At 42.6% G+C, this 19,452-nt stretch overlaps 1 protein-coding gene across 9 annotated transcripts in view; it reads right to left on the minus strand.

The window, feature by feature from the left end:
- The window catches only part of JAK1 (Janus kinase 1), a 246,721-nt gene that overhangs the window by 126,615 nt on the left and 100,654 nt on the right, over window positions 1-19,452 (minus strand). For 3 of the 9 annotated variants that reach the window (XM_015092018.3, XM_060410582.1, XM_042249243.1), the window contains exon 1: window positions 6,001-6,223. The exons of 3 other annotated variants lie outside the window; for them this stretch is intronic. The gene's annotated coding sequence lies outside the window, so the exon portion shown is untranslated. Of the gene's footprint in view, window positions 1-5,151; window positions 5,403-5,516; window positions 5,659-5,832; window positions 6,224-19,452 lie in introns of those variants that run through there. 3 more of the 9 variants (XM_042249251.1, XM_042249255.2, XM_060410563.1) reach the window with 3 other exon arrangements.

Below are 19,452 nucleotides of genomic sequence, written 5' to 3' on the forward strand. Positions count from 1 at the left end.
GCAGCTTCTTACTCCACCCCTACCTCTGCCTACCACTTCCATCTCTCTCAACCCCTATAGTTGCCCTTTTCTCCTAGAGACCAGAAGTACCTGGCCTCATTTCCATTATGCTCCACAACTTGACCTCTTCCCTTCTTAATGGTCTGCTCGTTTTCCATACCAATTACTGTACTGTGTTGTGAGAATGACGCCTTCAAATATGTTACCGTATTTATGATGGCATCTGCCTCTCCACTAAATGGCCCCACACAGGGTGCTTCACTTTTTGAGTTAAGGGTCTGCTTTTCATAAACCTCTTCTCATTCACTTCCAATATAAAAATTAACACTGCCTGCCTCAGACAATGTGCCTTCCTGTATTCACTCTCTTAACAATTCCCATCTCTTGCATTTGTGGTATTTAATCTCCTACTGCCTTGAGAATCAGTTAGGTTAATTGTCTACAAATCCTCTATAAATTAAAACCAAAGCAAAATAAAATTTTACTCTACTATAAGGAAAGCATACATGGACTTCATGACATCTATTCCAAGTTATTTTCTATTTCCTAGCAGTCTTCTGAACAATTGATAAATAGTGTATAGTAAGGACCATTTTCTGTGATGCACAGGAGGAACAGTTGCACAATGGTCAAATGAAGCTGATCCTTTATAGAACTGTCAGTACTTCCATTTTCTAATGATGCTATTCTGAAGCTCAAAAACTATGAATGGCTTCCCATCTTCCCAGTTCATTCATTCAACATAGGCCACAGTCTCTGAGCTCACAATGCTCAGAGACTTGAATAGTCTTCAGAGCCTGGCCCCATCCTGCATGTCCAAGCCCAGCCTCTTTCTGGTGCTTCTCAGTACCCTGCTCTGGTCCCTGTGGCCACCTCCAAATTGGTCACCCACATGTACATGCCCACCTCTGTGCCTTTGCTCATGCTCTATCTCTGCCTCAATTTCCATCCACCCCTAAGGAAAAGAACTCCTACTCACTCCTCAAGCCCAACTCAAATGATTTTCTACCAAAAAAAAAAAAAAAAAAGCATTGGAGGGACTTCCCTGGTGGTCCACTGGTTAAGGCTTCTCGCTTCCTCTGCAGGAGGCTTGCGGATAGCCCCTGGTCACTAAAGACCTCACATGCCCATGCTGCTCAGAGTAGCCAGGAAAAGAAAAAAAAAAAAAAGCATTAGACAAGGGCTCCAAGCAGGATTCAGCTCTCTTCAGGGGCTAAAGTGCTCTTAACTCTGACCTCTACTATAACATCAACCACACTGTTGTTATATTTATAGCAGGCTTGTTTCCATAAGAACTGTCTTATCCATCTGCCAGGAACTTTGTACCAAAGAGATGTTTGTATATGCAAAGAAGGGGGAAGCTACCTGGTGCTCTGACTTTAAAGGAGTGCCATGATGGTTTCTAGGAAACATTCTATAATGTAGGATTTACTTATTTGTATGTGCATAACCTGCAACGAAGACACTCTGAACATACACAGGATCATCCACCAAACTCTATAAAAGTAGAATTTTTGCCTGTTTTTTTCTGTTTACTCCCTCCCTGAGGCTCATAACAGGAGCTCAAAAAGTATTTACTAGATGAATAAATGAATGCAACAGAGTGCTGTGTGACTTTTAATGGTAAGTAAATTCAGCTACCACAGATTTAAAAACTCCCAACAAAGACCAGCTCAGTCTTCTGTCTAGAGCAGACTTAAAGAAATTTTCATTGTTCTAAAGCAGGTCTTGACTCGGCATTCGGCAGTTTACTCAGAGCACCAAGAAAAAACTGTGTGCCCACTGACAGCTGTTAAGAATCACAGATCATAAAACCGCAGAAGTAAATATACCACGGAAATGAACTTAAAAAACTTTTATGCTTTCTTGTTGCCTCAAACTGCCAAAAGAAAGCTGGTGCACTTCAGAGGAAAGAATACTCACAGGAAGTAGTTTGCTGCCCTGAAACACGGTCATTTCAACATGGCAGCTGCTAAAACCCCATGTAACCATAGGGTTTTCAAGACAGGAAGCTACAGTGGCACACCTAGCTGAGAGGAGAGCAAGAAGCAGAGAGGAAACAGCATGCCAAACAAGAACGCGGGTGAAGGGTAGTTGACAAAGTACAAAAACAAAGAACCAATTCCTCTAATGTCTTCTATAACATAACTGACTGCACATAATTATTAGGGGAAAAAATGAAGGGCACAAAAGCAAACAGCACCTTCCCTGGTCACCAGCTGCTGCTTTTTCCATAGTTAACTCTTCTCCTGCGTTAATGACTCTAATAGAAAAAAAACTGATAAGAACTTGTCCTTAAATGGGTAAGGGAGTGGGCCATGGTTGACTTTTCTCCTATACTTTCTACTTTAGGGTCTAATGTTTGTTTTGTTTTTTTTTTAACAATGAGTTAAATGAGAAAATCTTTACATTTAAAGAAATAATAGAGATAAAAATTTTATGTTCTAATAATAATAAAACTACATTAAGTAAATCCTCTACCTTATAAAATGAAGAATTTAAAAACATCAAATCTTCGCACTCAACATACTGCACCCCCTTTCCTCCTCGACAACCAGTATATCTAACAATTCATTTATTTTTAAAAAATCACATCTTACAAAGAAATATACCAAGGGGGTTCTCTATAAGTGATTGCCAAGAGGGAGAGGGATGGGGAAGTTTGGGATTAGCAGATGCAAACAATTATATGTAGGATAGATAAACAGCAAGGTCCTACTGTATAGCACAGGGAACTATATTTAATAAATCATAATGGAAAAGAATATTAAAAAGTCTATGTGTGTATTACTGAGTCACTGCAGTATAGCAGAGATCAGTACAACATTATAAATCAACTATATTTCAATTTTTTAAAAATCACATCTTCACAATAGTCATAATGTGCACAGCACTTCATGGTGTCCATCCATTATTTTCGTAATTTTTTCCAACAGCTTTGTGTGACGGCCAAAGTGGATATTTTACAGATGAAGAAAATAGGTGCCTGAGTGAAGCAGCCTGCCATGACAGAAGCCAGGATCTTGTTACCCACTTGGCTAAAGCACAGTTTCTCAAGCCCAACACTACTGACATTTTGAGCCAAAGAATTCTTTGCTGTAAGGGGCTGCACCATGCATTGTAGGATGTTGAACAGAATCCTTGACCTCTGCCCACTGGACACTAGTAACACTGCCTCCTCCCACTCCCACCGCACCCCCACAGTTCTAACAACAATGCCTCCAGAAACTGCAGTTACCTCCTTACGCACACAATTATACCCAGCTGAGGGACACTGGTGCAAAAGAATCTACAAGGTTTTTCCTGGTGTCTCTATTCTGTGATATGGCTCCACAGAACATGGGGTCATGATAAATCACAGACTTTGGGACCGTCAGAGGCTGCTTGCTCAGCAAGATTCAGTTAATTAACCAATTCTCTATCCACTTAAAATAGTGTTTCTAATGTGAAAAAAAACAAGAAACATTTCCTTGTATAAACACATCTCAGATGATTTATCTTCTAAGAGCATATTACCACATTAAAACATAAATATATACATAATAAAGATATATAAAATAATGTGCGTTTAAAACGGTAAAAACTTAAAAAACAGACCTCCGTCTTTGTTAATAAACTTTATGAATGCAGCTATACCTTAGTATCCCCTCTATTAAAATGGGTATAAACCTACACATTCTCAACACTTGCTTCAGCTGGGTTTCTGTCCAAACATATACTTCAAGCTATTCAGAAGAAACTGAGTGATAACTTCAAAACATTATTAGAATTTCTGGTCTGCAGTTGAAACCATTAGTGTTTGTGAACCCAGAATCTAAACTTGCAGATTTCATTATCCCATTTAGAAGCATTTCTTCATGTCATTTAGAGTCCCTTTTCCCGCAAAAAGCAACTCTGCCCTCAAAATTCCTTACTTTCACCAGCTTTTTAGCAAATGTCTGAATTGAAAACATTTTGCAAGCTAATTCCCCTGAACACTTTAAACCTGCAAAGGGTAGATACCAATTGATCAGAGATAATTATAAACACATACAGAGCATTAGCCAAATTGATATTAAGACTGACTAAATTACAACAAGTTGAAACACAGTTATATTTTGGGAAATGTCTGAATTATTTTATCTATGTATGTATAATTTATTCACCCTCTATCATCATTTCCCAATAATAATAAGCAATTAGTATATTGTGGAATGGGGAAACTAAACTAGCTTTATTCAATACGGAGTGTCTGCAATCCTAGTACTAAATACTAAATACACTGCAATCCTAGTACTAAAAAAATACATTTTGGTATTCAGAGACACTAAGATACAGTATAAGTGCTTAGCTAATACAACACGGAGAGTTAAGAGGTTGTGATTATTCCTATTCACACGGTTCATAATCTTGCAGGTATGATGCACTTGCGTCTTTAAATGTGATCTGGATCTATACATAGGAGACATTTTCTCCATATTACACTGCCTATTGTACCCAAAGTGTCTGGTGCCCTTGTAGCCTCCATTAACCTTCACCACAAAGTACAGAAGAACACATTGATCCTTCAATAAAAACGACTGCCTGGTCTTGAAAAACAGTTACCAAAGCAAAAGCCAGAAACAACACAAAATGGGGTTTTGGAAAGGAAGGAACAAAGATTTAATCAATATAAAATGTTCATCTTAAATTTTTTTTTTCCAGTCTGTAAATGCCCATAACGCAAATCTCTTTCTTAAAAAAAAAAAAAAAGCCAACAACCAAACACTCCACGATCATATTTGTTTCTGCATTATACTCATCACTTAACTATGTTAGGTTTTTAACGCTTTCATCCACCGGAAAAAAGTAATAACAATTTTATACAGATGTAAACTGCCACAGAGAGAAAACTCCTGGACTCTTAAAACAAAAAAGTTAATAGCATGTATCCAACCAGGGACAGAAAACAGCTCACAGCCACGTATTAAGCGAAGTGGCACGGGGGACGGGGTCCTCTTGCCATGGACACAAAGGAATTCACAAAGAATATGCCATACAAAAAAAAAAAAAAAAAAAAGGTGCAGAACACCTGGTAATAATCATATCCTTTTTCTAGTCTCCTAGAGAAGTTCCTCGGTAAACACATATCCAAGGCGTCCACATCCCCTGGAACCTTGGCGAGTGACTTACAAGGGGGTGTTTACTAGTCCTGCTAAAGCGACGTCTCTTTTTTGATGTTTGACGACCGCGAGCACGGAGTCTGAGGAGTTAGACAAGGAGCCAGAGACCAGCCCCACTTTCGGTTAAGTAGACCCTTTACAGAAGGATTCATAATTCGCCGAACGGCTGGCTCTCCACTGTTCCTCTTCCCTGGCCCTCCGGCACAGGGTGCGTCATTCACACTTTTCGTCGGCTGCCTGGGGCCCGAGTCCCAAAAGAACCTAAAAGGGGAGGGGGCGTCTCCTGAGTCCCCAGACGCCCCTCTGCCCCAAACAGGGCCCCAAATCCTAGAAACTTTCCTTCGCTGAGATGGCAAAGAAGTCAAAGGCTAATACCCTCAGCATCCGTCCTGAGGCCTGAAAAATCCTCCTCCCGCTCCCCAGCAATTCTGCCAAAGGGCTGGCGGTCAAGTTCTCGGTGCAAGAGCGAGGGACGTCAAACCTCAACCCCGCGCCTGTATCTCCGGGTGGTATAAACAGGATGTCAGCGCGTCCCAGGCTTGTTTATGAAAACTTGGTGTGCACTCTGGGGGAGGGGGCAGAGAGCCTTAACCTTTCCCCTTCGGGGCTGGGGGGCCCCGGCCCCCGATCTCCCCGCCGCCAGCCGGCTCTGCTCTATTGGAAATCCCCCGCCTTCCCAGCCCGCCCCTACCTTGGCCCGGCCCGGCCCCCAGGTCCAGCGCGAGGAGCGACCCAGGGTGCGCGGCGCGCGAGGCCCGAGAGGGGCAGCCGCGTCTCCCACCAGTGCCCGGCTGAGCGCCCCTCGTCTCGCTGCCCACGGCCGCCGCAGGCTTCCCTACCTCCACTCGGTGACACTCACCACTTCCGTGTGCGCCTGGGCCGTGGGGCTCCGGGTCACTGCGAGGGTCAGGGTCGGGCGGCCAGCTCCCTAAGCGGCTAACCCCCCAGGGCCCCGGCGTTGACGCGCCGGGGGCTGAGGAGTGGGCGTAGGGCTGGCAACCACCTTTCGGCTGCGGGCCGGGGCAAGTCTGCGGCGGCTAGCTACTCCGCGGCCGCCGCGGCCTGCGCTGGGCGATGCACCCGCCTCCCGCCCCGCCCCGCCCCGCAACTGGCCCCGCCTACCACCCCGCGGCAGGTTCCGCCTCCTCGTGGCGTCACGCTCAGCTGCCCCGGAAAGGGGGGCGGGGACCGCGGTGGAGGCGGAGGCGGTGGCACCGCCACCGCGCAGGACCCAGCGCCTCCAGCCTTCCCGCCCCGCCCCCATCCTGCTTTGCTCACGCCCCCGCCCCTCACTCGCTTCTTTTTACCACGTAGTCTAAAACACCAATGCAGGATGAGAGGTCCGCGGCCAGAAAGTGAAATTGTCAGGATTTGGCCGTAGATAGACCCCTCTCAGATTTGCAGTGCACTGCACCACATCTTTGTGCACTACGGTGCATTTCTCACAGTCCTTTGCCTCTTGTTCCCACTGAGCAAGAGGCGAGCTAGTGAAGCACGAGGCTAACAGGAACTTAAGAAACAAATCTTCCTACATTGACAGGTTACTTCACATCCTACCCATTCTGTATCTAAAGGTCTTAGAAGTTTTTTTTAAAAACGTATAAATAGTAATAAATACATTTGTTGATATCTAATGTGTGCCAGCGATTTTAATTTTTTACTAATAATCCCTCGAAGTAGGTTTTATCTTCCTTTCATCCATGAGGAAACAATCAAGACTTAATTATCTTAGCCAAGATCATCCTATAGCCAAGGTTCCTACCCCCCAGGCAGTCTATGACCAAATCCTGGTGATTTTGCTTCCTAAGCATGTCTCCAGTCCATTTGTTTCTCCAAGTGTTCCAACAACATGATCTTGGCTACCAGCATCTCTCATCTCATCTGAAGGACCACACAAATATATCTTAAGTTGTCACTCTGTATTCAATGCAGTCTCCAGTTCTACACAGTGAGCTTTTTAAAATGTACATGTGAGTGTTCCACTCATTCCCATACTTAAAATATACCAGTATCTTCGCATCCAAAGAGGAAATCTTTGGATGAGAACCTGCCTAGGCTGTGCATAATTAGACTTCTGCAACTCAGCTCTCTGCTCCCTGAGGCTTCCCCATGTGTCCTGACTCTACTAACCCTCCAGGATTCCTGGAGACTTGAGGAGTTACTGCGGCTTACTTCATACAGAGCAAGTTTGGGGTATGGTATGTGGTGCATGAAAATTGCATTTGAATCTGGAGTTCTGGGTTCTAAGTGTGACTCCCACCATTAACCACCTGTGTTACCCTAAACAATTTACAATTTACTCATAAGAGTTGAGGGGCAGACTGAACAATCTCCAGGGTGCCTTCTGGAAGGAGATAGCAGAGCTAACAGAAAAGACGAGAATCAGGTGAGGAAGGTCCAGACAAGCTGCCTACCTTGTGTTTGAATGTCTTGCCTTACCTGCTTCTCAACACTGTTTGCATCATTTTCTTCACCTATCAAATACAGATAATACCTTCTTCATAAAGATTATGCTGAAAGTGACCTAAGATAACACCAGGCCCCATACATGTGGTCGGCCTTAAAGAACAGGTGGCAGTGATATTAGTGGAGACAGAAACATTAAACAATCGAATTTCAGGTAAACCAAAGGGTACAGAGAAGGGAAAGTCAGGAAAGCTGCAATGAACTCACTGTGCTTGGGAACAAATCTGGTTGCTCTGCAGGACTCATGAAATGAAATAAGAAGAGGAACTTGGTTGAATTCAGACCCATCCCCTACATACCAAGCATTGCACTAGGTGCTGAGGATTCAAAAAAAGACCCAGTTCCTGATGTTACTGAACCAGGTTCATTGGTTAAAAGCCCAGCAAGTCAAATGTTGAGGCACCAAGATGTGCTGCAGAGAAAGGAGTTATCCACAAGGCAGCCAAGCAAGAAAATAGGAGAATAAATCTCAAATCTGCCTCTCCAAGGGGAGGAGTTTGAGATATTTCAGAGATAAAGAAACAGTGTAGTCTCAGGTGTGGGGAAAGATGACTGAGGGCAGGGAAAAGATGAAGTGATCAGGTTCTGAACAGGAGTATCTGAATTACATGCTTCTTCATGGTATGTAGGGCTTCCCTGGGGCTCAGCTGGTAAAGAGTCCCCCTGCAATGTGGGAGACTCGAGTTTGAGCCCTGGGTTGGGAAGATTCCCTGGTGAAGGGAACAGCTATGCATTCCAGTATTCTGGCCTGGAGAATTCCTTGGACTGTATAGTTCATAGGGTTGCAAAGAGTCAGACACACCTGAGAGACTTTCATGATATGCATATTCAAAAATGGAGGCACTTACCATAATCTGGGGATACAGTTTTTGGCCCTCTGATGTCCAAAAGTTATTTACGGAACACTTGTGCATGCCCAGTTTTAGGGTCAGTGGTCTCAACTAGTCTTAGCAGGCTGGAATTCAGACTAGACCCAGCTGACTCCAAGTTCCCGGAAAACAAGTCAGGCAAGCATCTTGTGGTTTAAGCTATGAAGCTTGGTGGATATGCAATTTGCAACAAAATAATTAAGCCTTGCTCAGTGAAGGCAGGCTACAAGCAAGAGGTTTTTTAGCAAGCTGTAAAATAAGCTCAAGAATTTGGATTAGTTCCAGCTTCTGTTGACCCTATGGGGCATAGTTTCACTAACCTCTGGATGCTCACAGTGGAGTGCAGGAGATAGATAAGCAACAATTCAGTATGATTCATGCTCTTCTAAAAGTGATCAATGGAAGAAAACATGAAACCCAGCCTGAAGAAATCAAAAAGAAAAGAAGCAGCTACGAATAGCAAATTAAGTCATAGGAACCAGGGAGAAAGTGGTACATATAGGCAGTGGTAAGTATATTCTGTGTGACTGGGGAAATAAGATGAGCCTTATGCAAAAACGTTTGCCCAAAATAGTTGTTTCTGAAGTATGTCAGCCGATTTTATTTGACAAGAATCACTTCAGGGCTGGGTTTCTCAACCTCAGCACTACTGATATTTTGGACCAGAACATTCTTTGTCATTGGGGAGGGGGGTGGAGGGGGCGGTGTGCTGTCATCTGCACTGCAGGAGTTTAGCAACATCTCTGTTCTCTATCAGATGCCAATAGCAACCCCCTTTGCTCCTCCTCCATTCTCTCCCCACCGCCAGCTCCCTAGTCCCCACTTGATCGTTATAATAACCAAAAATGTCTTTCAGTTCAGTTCAGTTGCTCAGTTGTGTCTGACTCTTTGCGACCCCATGAATCGCAGCACGCCAGGCCTCGCTGTCCACCACCAACTCCCGGAGTTCACCCAAACTCACATCCATGGAGTCAGTGATGCCATCCAGCCATCTCATCCTCTGTCGTCCCCTTCTCCTCCTGTCCCCAATCCCTCCCAGCATCAGAGTCTTTTCCAGTGAGTCAAGTCTTCGCATGAGGTGGCCAAAGTACTGGAGTTTCAGCTTTAGCATCATTCCTTCCAAAGAGCACCCAGGGCTGATCTCCTTCAGAATGGACCTGGTTGGAACTCCTTGCAGTCTAAGGGACTCTCAAGAGTCTTCTCCAACACCACAGTTCAAAAGCATCAATTCTTCGGCACTCAGCTTTCTTCAGAGTCCAACTTTCACATCCATACATGACCACTGGAAAAACCATACCCTTGACTAGATGGACCTTTGTTGGCAAAGTAATGTCTCTGCTTTTGAATATGCTATCTAGGTTGGTCATAACTTACCTTCCAAGGAGTAAGCGTCTTTTAATTTCATGGCTGCAATCACCATCTGCAGTGATTTTGGAGCCCCCAAAAATAAAGTCTGACACTGTTTCCATTGTTTCCCCATCTATTTCCCATGAAGTGATGGGACCAGATGCCATGATCTTAGTTTTCTGAATGTTGAGCTTTAAGTCAACTTTTTCACTCTCCTCTTTCACTTTCATCAAGAGGCTTTTAGTTCCTCTTCACTTTCTGCCATAAGGGTGGTGTCATTGCATATCTGAGGTTATTGATATTTCTCCAAGCAATCTTGATTCCAGCTTGTGCTTCTTCCAGCCCAGCGTTTCTCATGATGTACTTTGCATATAAGTTAAATAAGCAGGGTGACAATATACAGCCTTGACGTACTCCTTTTCCTATTTGGAACCAGTCTGTTGTTCCACGTCCAGTTCTAACTGTTGCTTCCTGACCTGCATATCGGTTTCTCAAGAGGCAGGTTAGGTGGTCTGGTATTCCCATCTCTTTCAGAATTTTCCACAGTTTATTGTGATCCCCACAGTTAAAGGCTTTAACATAGTCAATAAAGCAGAAATAGATGTTTTTCTGGAACTCTCTTGCATTTTCCATGATCTTTAGACATTGTCAAATATTCCTTGGGGGACAAAAATCATTCCCTTTGAGAACTGCTAATCTAGGGATAATGTGGAAGATGGACTAGAAGGCAAGGAGGTTAATCATATAGCATTGCAAAGCTCCAAACTGCAAGTGATGAGACCAACATCTACAACAATGCAACAGGAAGAGATATGGGAAGTTGTCAAACACCTGAGGAGATAGAGTAGACAGTGGGTAATGACTAATGCTAAAGCTGAAAGTCCAGTACTTTGGCCACCTCATGTGAAGAGTTGACTCATTGGAAAAGACTCTGATGCTGGGAGGGATTGGGGGCAGGAGAAGGGGACGACAGAGGATGAGATGGCTGGATGGCATCACTGACTTGATGGACGTGAGTTTGAGTGAACTCTGGGAGTTGGTGATGGACAGGGAGGCCTGGCATGCTGCGATTCATGGGGTCACTCAGTCGACATGACTGAGCTACTGAACTGAACTGAATGACTAATTAGATCTGGATGTTGAGGCAGAGGAAGGAATTTCATGTGATTCCCAAATTCTCTGAATTAGTTGACAAGTTGACCAAGGATGCCACCAACTAAATTGGGTGAAGAATTTAACTTTATGTTTGAAAGTAGAAAAGCTTTTAAAAGTTACTCTATATGGAATATATAGGAAGAGAGAGAAAGAGAACAGTGTAAAAGGAAAAATAAACATATTTCCTTCTTAGGTGATACGTAGCAAGAAACCTACAATCTGCTCCAAATATTAATCTAAATTGAACCAAATCAAATGTAATGAAGTAGAAGTATCTTATTAGGAAATTCTCTTTTTTAAAAAAGCATCCAACCAACAATCATACATACATAGTTTTCACACATGAATTTTCATCAAAAGAGCATTTGCTCACCAATCTCTCTGCAAAAGCTGTTATCTAGATTACAATGGGAAAATAGATTCGAATAGTGAAGTTTGCCTTTAAAAGGTTATATTGAACAAAACTAAATTAAAATACCATTGTACAAGTCCTAACGTTCAGTTACAAGAAGTTGGAAAATAGAAAAGAGAAGCAAAATCACCTCTAATTTTCTTGTAATTATTTTTTCACTGGCGATATTTTTAATACAAGTATAATTATAGTGTACATGTAATTTTATAAATGTTCCCTTAAACTTATTTTAATTCATAAGCATTTTACCTAAATGCTTACTACAGAAGTTTCATAATCAATGATTTTCTTCATGTACATAACCTAAATAATAATTAAATATGTAATATTTATAATAGATAATACCTTAGGAGACATTCACAGAAATGGGATTATTGAATCAAATGGACTGCATAGTTTTAGATTCTTGATTCATAGATTCATATTGGCCTGTCACTTTCCAAGAAGTTTCCACAAAGCTATGGCCATACCACCCTGAACATGCCCAATCTCCTCTGATCCCGGAAGCTAACCAGGTTGGGCCGGGTAAGTACCTGGATGGGAGACATTTCCACAGATTTACACTGTCCTAAATAGATACAATGTTCAGTTTTGTAACAATGGGCATAACTTTTTAAATGGTTTATAACCTTAATATTTCAAAAATAGTGAAAAAAAATAGTCAAGGTGAAAGTCGCTCAGTCGTGTCTGACTCTTTGCGACCCCATAGACTATACAGTTCCTGGAATTCTCCAGGTCAGAATCCTTGGATCTGGGAATCCTGGGATTGAACCCAGGTCTCCCGCATTGCAGGCAATTCTTTACCAGCTGAGCCACGAATGAAGCCCAAGAATTCTGGAGTGGGTAGCCTATCCCTTCTCCAGGGGATCTTCCTGACCCAGGAATCAAATTGGGGTCTCCTGCATTGCAGGTAGATTCTTTACCGACTGAGCTATCAGGGAAGCCCTTAAACGGTTTATAACCTTAATGTTTCAAAAATAGGCCCTGTTACTTTAATTTTGAATTTCCATGGTTGTTAAAGAGATAAATAATTTTCCCTGGGCTTTCTCACTAGTATTTGTCATGTTTCTCTCACTGTATCAATGTGTTTGCCAAGGGTGAGTAGGAGAAATACTGCCTTTTTGTTTTTTGTCCACCATTTTCTGGGGACATACTATCTTCTATCAATTTGTAGTAGTAATAAAAAATAGCAAAGTTATTCAAAGCTTTAATAAAAATAGCAAAGTTTTTCTGACATACTTTCTTTCAGCATACTATTTGCTCTTTAAAACACTACGCTTGTTAAAGTTTTCCGTTTTCTCGTAGTCAAGTATGTTGAACAGTTGTGGGTTTTTGATTTGTTGTCTGTTTGCTTACATTGTGATTTTATGTGTGATTCTTTAGGAAGTCATCTCCTTTTTGGCTTAAATAAATGAATTACAACAAATATTTGGTGAGTACCACTACGTGCCAGGCACTATTCCGTCTTGCAAATACAGCAGTGAAATAAGACAGAAGAGGTTCCTAGTCGGGGAGGATAGATGAAAACAAATGAATGAATAAATAATTTAAGACAATGCCAGATAGTTATCCATGCTGATTTTTTTTAAAAAGAGATGAAAGAGATAGAAAATGAGAGGAAATGGAATAAGTGTTCATTCTACATTACTCTAAGTTTTATCTATATAGAGCTAAATGTTTTAAATGTGTAATATTCAAACCACTTAAAATTTCAATGCTTTGAGATGCCTAAAGTGCTATTTTTTTTACGGTCAAGACTACATTTGTGTTGAAAATATAGTATTCATAAATGTTTGCCTTTCACTTAACAATCCCTCTCCCTCATCCCACCCTCCTAAAAAAAAAATAAATAGGGAAAAGTAAAATTAAATGTTTAGTTTGCCTCAAAACTAAAACAGTAACTGGATTGATCTTCTTCCGTGTGATATCTGGTGCACTGAGTTAGCCTCCATCTATGATGGGGAAATGATTACACTTACAAGAACAAGATCCTTTTCCACTGCTTAGCACTGTGAAGACAGAAGACTACTGAAAACATGAATTCATAAGGACAGATTGAAAGGAAGAAAAAGAGTCTGATTAAATGTAACAAGAAGGAAAAGTAAAATATAATATTTTGGTTAGAAGGAATCATGCATGACATATAGCACAAGATCAATAGATATTTGCTAAAAGTATAATTCAACAAGAAAAAAGATGAAAGCAAATGAATCATGTACGTATACTTATGAGTATACACTTAAAAATCTTTCCAGACTAAAATTTCCAAGAGAATACTGCCCAGAATAGAACTTTGATACTGCGAGGCATCACACCCTTGAGACAGTATTGGTTCTGCCCTCAAATTATTGCTTGAGATAAACCTTGATCTGGTTTGAAACCTGATTTGAGTGCCTCAGCTCACTCCTATAAGACATAAGGTCCTTCTTCCTCAGATACTTCAGCTCTCGTAAGATGTTAACTCTCCCCTCAGTCCATGTCCCATGGCCTAGTAGTAAATTTGACTTTGGACTACACTTGGGGCCTAAGTTTGCACTTCAGCTCAACTTTGCCACTTCTAGCTTAGTACCCCAGACAAGTCCTAAATTAATACTTAGTTTCCTCACAAGGGCTTCCCTTGTGGCTCAGATGGCTAAGAACCTGCCTGCAATGTAAAAGACCCGGGTTTGATTCCTGTGTCAGGAAGATCGCCTGGAGAAAAGACTACTACCCACTCCAGTATTCTTGTCTGGAGAATTCCATGGACAGAACAGCCTGGCGGGCTACAGTCCATGGGGTTGCAAAGAGTCAGACACGACTGAGAAACTAAGACACTTCCTCACATATAAAATTGGAATAATACTAATCTACTCATTACCTCAATAAATGATCATGACAGTTAGGTAAAAAGGTCTACACAAACTTACTGTTCCAGCTCTATTACAGTGCATGGATCACACTAGATTAGCTAGTCACTAGCTAAAGAGCATACATTAATATAGGTCCATCAAGAAACAAGACAGTGTCCATCAACAGCTGAATGGATAAAGAAGATGCAGTGTGTGTGTATATCAATGGAATATTACTCAGCCATAAAAAGAATGGAATAATGACATCTGCAGCAACATGGATGGATATAGAAATGATCATACTAAGTGAAATGTCAGAGACTAACACATATTACGTGATATTACTTATACGCAGAATTGAAAAATAGTACGAAGGAACTTACTTACGTAACAGTGTTGAAACAGACTCACAGACACAGAAAATAAACATGCTTATTACCAAACAGGAAGAAGGGGAGGGATACATTGGGAGTATAGGATTAACAGATGCACACTACCATATATAAAAGAGATAAATAACAAGGATTTACTGTACAGCACACAGAACTATATTCAATATTTTACAATAACCTATAATGGAAAAGAATCAAAAAAAGAATATAGATCTATACATATACGAGCTGGTATTCATGCATGCTCAGTCGTATCCGACTCTTTGTGACCCCATAAACTGTAGCCCACCAGGCTCCTCTGTCCATGAGATTTCCCAGGCAAGAATACTGGAGCAGGTTACCATTTTTTCCTTGAAGAGATCTTCCTGACCCAGGCATTGAACCTGTGCCTGCTGCGTCTTCTAAATTGGCAGGCAGATTCTTTCACTACTGAGCCACCTGGGAAGCCTCATATACCATATATATATATATATATATATATATATATATATATATATATATATATGTGTGTGTGTGTGTGTGTGTGTGTGTGTAAAACTGAGTCATTTTCCTGTACACCAACACTAGCACAACACTGTAAATCAACTATACTTCAACTTAGAAAAAAAGAAGACATGACGATTAGAGGTATAAGAGTTTTATTAGGAAGTGCCTATGACAGATAAAGAGGGGAGGGAGTAGAAGGTGAGGAAAGCCTCCAGACCCTAATGCAGCTCGACATCTGTGGGAGAGAAGAGGAGAAAAGATTGAGGACAAGGTAGAAAGAAAACAGTTCCCAGGAAGCCTCAGGTAGACCAAGCTGGAGTCCAAAGCCAAAGTGGCCACTGCTTGCTGGAACTGGCCTGCCTTGGCATGTGTGCCATGCTGTCTTTGGCACAGGTAGCCCAGTCTCCATGCTAACATGGTGGTGGATGCACAGAGGAAATGGCTGGAGCCCTCTGTTAGTCAGCCTCCCCAGAGGAGGAGATCTGAACAGAACGCTCTCAAGGCAACCATATTCTACCCAACATGCTGCTCAGATATACATGCAGCTGCAGGGAGCAGGACCTCCATGGGTCTGCCGACCTCTCCGCCTACAGGAAAATTTAGAAAAGATGGTTACTGAGACAAACTAGAGCCAGGTCACTGCCGCTAGGTCTCCAGGACACAGCTGGTTCTCATCCTCTCTCCCTCTTCAGTCTGTTCTAAATTCCTCTGACCTGTGGCTATCATTTCAGCAGGAGTGATATCATCACTTCCTAGGGAAGTGACCCAACTCTTCATTCCTGAGGCAACTGAGCCCTTGGCAATCACACGCTTCTGAGGCCAGGTTGCTGCGACTGCTAAGTTGCCGTCAGTCATGTCCCACTCTGTGCGACCCCATAGACGGCAGCTCACCAGGCGGCTCCGTCCATGGGATTCTCCAGGCAAGGGTACTGGAGTGGGTTGCCATTGCCTTCTCCGTCTGAGGCCAATAGTGCTATGCATATCCAGATATAGTTTCAGTGGGGCAACAGAGTCCCAGGAGAGGCCCAGGAGAATCTCCTGGGTCCTACACACATTCCTCTCTACCCCCCTGTGTAAAAGAAAGGCCACATCCTCCAGGTGATGAAGATGGAATCCCCCTGCCAGGAGGTGACTCTTTTCCCCTGCTGGTCCCTGGAGGCAGGAATCCAGCTACAAATCATAGTTCAACAGGACTTTTGTTATAGCTCTGGGCAAGAGCATACCTCATTTGGGGCCCAAGAAGTCTAACAACTGAAGAATCCAGAATGCGGGGACAAAAAAGACGAAGTCCCGCAGTGGGTCACTGGGAGTGATGGTAAGCAGTACCACTTCTACTCTGACCCCTTTGTTCCTTGATCCATTCATTCTTGTAATTGTGGACCCAGTGCCATACAGAGGTTTCTGGTTGAACACATACCCTGCAGGACTGACAACCTAGCCTTTCAGATGGTTGCCGCTCATCTGTCACTTCAGGGGTGCTTTTAAAGGCCTTCCAGCACTCTGTGAGGTCAACTGCCCCTGATGACTTCTTGTGTGATGTATACAATCACAGGACATCATGGGCATGGCCTACCCTTTCTAGATTTTTTTGCAGTATCTTTGCTGGCTCCATATTTGCCCTAAGGATGCCAGGAGCTATTAATCCTCTCTCAGTTCCTACAGAATTCCCCCTGGGCGGCTCTTCTGACCTTACTGGTAATCAAGGTAATTGTGGTTTCTTGGCTCCTAGTAGTTAAACACTCTCAGTTCAGCTCAGTCGTTCAGTCGGTCTGACTCTTTGCGACCCCATGAATCGCAGCACGCCAGGCCTCTCTGTCCATCACCATCTCCCGGAGTTCACTCAGACTCACGTCCATCGAGTCGATGATGCCATCCAGCCATCTCATCCTCTGTCATCCCCTTCTCCCCCTGCCCCCAATCCCTCCCAGCATCAGAGTCTTTTCCAATGAGTCAACTCTTCACATGAGGTGGCCAAAGTACTAGAGTTTCAGCATTAGCATCATTTCTTCCAAAGAACACCTAAGGGCTGATCGCCTTTAGAATGGACTGGTTGGAACTCCTTGCAGTCCAAGGAACTCTCAAGAGTCTTCAACACCACAGTTCAAAAGCATCAATTCTTTGGCACTCAGCTTTCTTCACAGTCCAACTCTCACATCCATACATGACCACAGGAAAAACCATAGCCTTGACTAAACAGACCTTAGTCGGCAAAGTAATGTCTCTACTTTTGAATATGCTATCTAGGTTTCTCATAACTTTTCTTCCAAGGAGTAAGCGTCTTTTAATTTCATGGCTGCAGTCACCATCTGCAGTGATTTTGGAGCCCCCCAAAATAAAGTCTGACACTGTTTCCACTGTTTCCCCATCTATTTCCCATGAAGTGATGGGACAGATGCCGTGATGTTCGTTTTCTGAGCTTTAAGCCAACTTTTTCACTCTCCTCTTTCACTTTCATCAGGAGGGTTTTTAGTTCCTCTTCACTTTCTGCCATAAGGGTGGTGTCATCTGCATATCTGAGGTTATTGATATTTCTCCCAGCAATCTTGATTCCAGCTTGTGTTTCTTCCAGCCCAGCGTTTCTCATGATGTACTTTGCATATAAGTTAAATAAGCAGGGTGACAATATACAGCCTTGACGTACTCCTTTTCCTATTTGGAACCAGTCTGTTGTTCCACGTCCAGTTCTAACTGTTGCTTCCTGACCTGCATATCGGTTTCTCAAGAGGCAGGTTAGGTGGTCTGGTATTCCCATCTCTTTCAGAATTTTCCAGTTTGTTGTGATCCACACAGTCAAAGGCTTTGGCATAGTCAATAAAGCAGAAATAGATGTTTTTCTGGAACTCTCTTGCTTTTTCGATGATCCAGAGGATGTTGGCAATTTGATCTCTGGTTCTTCTGCCTTTTCTAAAACCAGCTTGAGCCTCTGAAAGTTCACGGTTCACGTATTGCTGAAGCCTGGCTTGGAGAATTTTGAGCATTATTTTACTAGCATGTGAGATGAGTGCAATTGTGTGGTAGTTTGAACATTCTTTGGCATTGCCTTTCTTTGGGATTGGAATGAAAACTGACCTTTTCCAGTCCTGTGGCCACTGCTGAGTTTTCCACATTTGCTGGCATATTAAGTGCAGCACTTTCACAGCATCATCTTTCAGGATTTGAAATAGCTCCACTGGAATTCCATCACCTCCACTAGCTTTGTTCATAGTGATGCTTTCTATGGCCCACTTGACTTCACATTCCAGGATGTCTGGCTCGAGGTGAGTGATCACACCATCGTGATTATCTTGGTCGTGAACATCTTTTTTGTACAGTTCTTCTGTGTATTCTTGCCACCTCTTCTTAATATCTTCTGCTTCTGTTGGGTCCATACCACATCTGTCCTTTATTGAGCCCATCTTTGCATGAAATGTTCCCTTGTTATCTCTAATTTTCTTGAAGAGATCTCTAGTCTTTCCCATTCTGTTCTTTTCCTCTATTTCTTTGCATTGATCACTGAGGAAGACTTTCTTATCTCTTCTTGCTATTCTTTGGAACTCTGCATTCAGATGCTTATATCTTTCCTTTTCTCCTTTGCTTTTCACTTCTCTTCTTTTCACAGCTATTTGTAAGGCCTCCTCAGACAGCCATTTTGCTTCTTTGCATTTCTTTTCCAGGGGGATGGTCTTGATCCCTGTCTCCTGGAGAATGTCACGAACCTCATTCCATAGTTCATCAGGCACTCTATCTATCAGATCTAGTCCCTTAAGTCTATTTCTCACTTCCACTGTATAATCATAAGGGATTTGATTTAGGTCATACCTGAATGGTCTACTGGTTTTCTCTACTTTCTTCAATTTCAGTCTGCATTTGGCAATAAGGAGTTCATGATCTGAGCCACAGTCAGCTCCGGGTCTTGTTTTTGCTGACTGTATAGAGCTTCTCCATCTTTGGCTGCAAAGAATATAATCAGTCTGATTTTGGTGCTGACCATCTGGTGATGTCCATGTGTAGAGTCTTCTCTTGTGTTGTTGGAAGAGGGTGTTTGCTATGACCAGTGCGTTCTCTTGGCAAATTCTATTAGCCTTTGCCGTGCTTCATTCCATATTCCAAGGCTATATTTGCCTGTTACTCCTGGTGTTTCTTGATTGGAAACTGGTGTTTCTCTGACAGAATGTGGTCCACTGGAGAAGGGAATGGCAAACCACTTCAGTATTCTTGCCTTGAGAACCCCATGAACAGTATGAAAAGGCAAAATGATAGGATACTGAAAGAGGAACTCCCCAGGTCAGTAGGTGCCCAATATGCTACTGGAGATCAGTGGAGAAATAACTCCAGAAAGAATGAAGGGATGGAGCCAAAGCAAAAACAATACCCAGT

This window comes from Ovis aries, chromosome 1, assembly GCF_016772045.2.
Source record: "Ovis aries strain OAR_USU_Benz2616 breed Rambouillet chromosome 1, ARS-UI_Ramb_v3.0, whole genome shotgun sequence".
Classification (NCBI taxonomy): Eukaryota; Metazoa; Chordata; class Mammalia; order Artiodactyla; family Bovidae; genus Ovis; species Ovis aries.